This window comes from Antedon mediterranea, chromosome 11 (genome assembly GCF_964355755.1).
Source record: "Antedon mediterranea chromosome 11, ecAntMedi1.1, whole genome shotgun sequence".
In the NCBI taxonomy this organism is placed as follows: Eukaryota; Metazoa; Echinodermata; class Crinoidea; order Comatulida; family Antedonidae; genus Antedon; species Antedon mediterranea.
Window position 1 is genome coordinate 20467061 of NC_092680.1, and position 3814 is coordinate 20470874.

Genomic DNA, 3814 nt, shown 5'->3' on the forward strand with positions numbered 1-3814 from the left:
CAATTGGCCGAAATCTCAATCACTAGATCTCCAGTTGTAGACAATTTACAGCGATTACTTGTTTTGTCTTATGTAGGTTCGACCCACTTTTATTTCTTCATCAATAAAATGTTCGTTTGCAATGCATTGCACTTGATTAATGTAATATTACAATACAATACAACTGACATTAAATAACTTTCAATATATCTTATATCTCACTCCTATAACCATTGTATTTTTATATATAATAGTAAGGAAAGAAGAAAAACAATTATTTCCTCTATTTTATACACTTTTACATTATTACGGTTAGTGCATCAAGTAAGTAAATCTGATGCACTATGCCCAGTGTTTAATCCTTGACAGTGTACGTATAATTTAGCACAGCGATTACTTTGTCTAAAGCGATCGATCTCTCCTTTTTGTGAAGTTATGTAAGAATTGTAATTAATAGACTAGATTTCCATGTTCCAACGAACATGAATCCAGTCAGATGAACTTTGTGACCTTTCAATGCTCATGATAGACAGCTGTCATAACTCTAATAGCAACTATTAATTACCACAACGTTCTTAGTACACATGAATAACTGTAGGCCCAACCTTTAATTTGAAATGTTGAACATATTTAATAGGCCTAGGCATATATAAAGATTGGGCCTATGTTTACCAGTACTAATGTTATGGTCTAATAAAAATCAACTTATTGACTGCTTTACACTTATTAAAGCCTGGTTTCCATACATTCGCTACACGACAGAGCGTAGCGATTCTATGGAAACGCTAGAATTTATCGGGGATCTAGTACTCGAGCGCTAAATATTCTTTGTAGTCCAGATCCCTATGTATTTTCGAGTGCAGATCATGGGGAAAGTGTAAACATTGTGTTTTATGAATATTTGAATCATGCTGGTTATAAAAACCCATGTTGTCAAATTTCTAAAATTCATCTTTGACCTCTGACCTCAATTTGAATGTTTTGACCCATTGAAAACAAAAGGGTCATATCTTTGCAACACGTAGATTAAATGAAATAATTTTAGTGTCAAATTATTTGGGAGATGCATATTAATATTCGTTCTAATGGAAAAGTTTGTCCAAAAATGGCTGGAAGTATGATTTTTGGCATGTTTGACCTTTGACCTACATATCATATAACTCCGTAACTAACAATTGGACAAACTTTAAACAGGGCTCAAATTAATCTGTAGGTATATGTTTCTATTCAGTCTAATAAGAACTTTTTCAAGAAAATGACCCGAAATATTTTTATTGACCTTTGACCTGTACTGGTAGAACACATTTCTATAATCTCAAAAACTATTGGCCGTAAAATGGTTGTTTTTGTGAAATGGTTCGAAAAATTTACATTTATATGTTGTATAATAACAACATTTGTTAGAAATGTAAAAGAAATTTATTTATGATCACTAACTTTGTAATTTATTAACATCACTAGCATTTGGTATAATATTAAAATGTGTTATATTTGCTGATTTTAAGCACTTCACATGAATTTATCAGAATTATGTGTATTTAATATAAAGTTTATTTTTTTTTATATAAAGAAAATTTAATTATCTATCAAATAAGACTATTTTCAAATTATTATGGCTAAAACTTAATTAGATACGGGCAAAAAAGTGTATTTTTACTTGTGTGAACAGCGCCCTCAATCTTCATTTTTTTCCCAAAAATACCACATTTTTATGTGGTTTCCTGAACTTAACAGGTTATAACTTTGTTTTAAAGACTTTTTACAGTAACCTGTAATTTACATACTACTTTTATAACGTACTAGGTCAGTTTCTGAAAAAAATTGAGAAAAATATTTCGATAGCTTGATATTTTTGTTGAAGTTACTACATGATACACACCAAAAAATATTTTAATTTTGAGCTAAAAGTCCATCTTTTTGGTTTAATAAAAGCTATCTAGCAGATATTAATACACAAAATTCATATTTTATTGGATAGATATTATGATTATCTTTCCAATAAAATATGCTGTTTGTGTAAGAATGGCTGAACAAGATTATCGTACTGGACGAAAAAGATGGATTTTTAGCACAAAATCAAAATCTTTTTTAGCGTGCACCATGTAATAACCTCAAGAAAAATATCAAGCTATAAAAATATTGTTTCCATTTTATCTCGGTATCTTACTTAGTATATGGTAGAAGGTGTATGCAAGTTACACGTCACTGACAACAAATCTTTTAAAAAGTTACAACCAGCTAAGTTTATGAAATCACATAAAAATGTGGTATTTTGAGGGAAAAAATAAAGATTGAGGGCGCTGTTCACACAAGTAAAAATACACTTTTTTGCCCGTATCTAATTAAGTTTTAGCCATAATAATTTGAAAATAGTCTTATTTGATAGATAATTAAATTTTCCTTATATATAAAAAAAAACTTTATATTAAATACACATAATTCTGATAAATTCATGTGATGTGCTTAAAATCAGCAAATATAATACATTTTAATATTATAACAAATGCTAGTGATGTTAATAAATTACAAAGTTAGTGATCATAAATAAAATTCTTTTACATTTCTAACAACTGCTGTTATTATACAACATATAAATGTAAATTTTTCGAACCATTTCACAAAAACAACCATTTTACGGCCAATAGTTTTTGAGATTATAGAAATGTGTACTACCAGTACAGGTCAAAGGTCAATAAAAATATTTTGGGTCATTTTCTTGAAAAAGTTCTTATTAGACTGAATAGAAACATATACCTACAGATTAATTTGAGCCCTATTTAAAGTTTGTCCAACTGTTAGTTACGGAGTTATATGATATGTAGGTCAAAGGTCAAATATGCCAAAAATCATACTTCCAGCCATTTTTGGACAAACTTTTCCATTAGAACGAATATTAATATGCATCTCCCAAATAATTTGACACTAAAATTATTTCATTTAATCTACGTGTTGCAAAGATATGACCATTTTGTTTTCAATGGGTCAAAACATTCAAATTGAGGTCAGAGGTCAAAGATGAATTTTAGAAATTTGACAACATGGGTTTTTATAACCAGCATGATTCAAATATTCATAAAACATAATGTTTACACTTTCCCCATGATCTGCACACGAAGGCACTTTTTTTGACATAGGGATCTGGACTATTGGTACGCGTATACGATTCTACGGTGGCTGATTTCCGCCAAAGAAAAAAATTACTTTATAATAATACGGCGTTATAACGCCCTTATTAGGGCGTTATAACGCCCTAATTTAGGGCGTTATAACGCCCTAAATATACAATCTGTTCACACGTACATGCGCAGTACCTCTCGGCGCATTCACAGATTTTAGAAAGTCACGTGGTACATTACTGGCCATCTTTGTGTCCAACTATTCCTATGTTGTGTATGGAGTCGAGTCATGTGCTTAAAAAATGTATAACATTCACAAGGTTTTAAATATAAAAACAATCAATTTGTTTAAAGGTTTTTGTTAAGATAACGCAATCTTAAAGTTACTGCAAAGATGATTTTAAACAACAAAATGTAAAAACAATGCATTACTATAGAGAATCGCTGTACAAAATAAACGCGTAGAGCCAGCCAGAGCCGTTAAATTAAATGGGTTAAAGCTATTTTTTTTTTTTTAAATCATCAAAAAATAATGTTATTATTGTTTTAACAAAAACCTTTAAACAAATTGATTCAATCCATTCAAAGTCGCAACTCTTTATGGCTCTGGGTTTGTTGATGTACTACGCATGTGCATGTACGTGTGAACGGATTGTATAATTAGGGCGTTATAACACGCCCTAATAAGGGCGTTATAACGCCGTATTATTATATAAAAA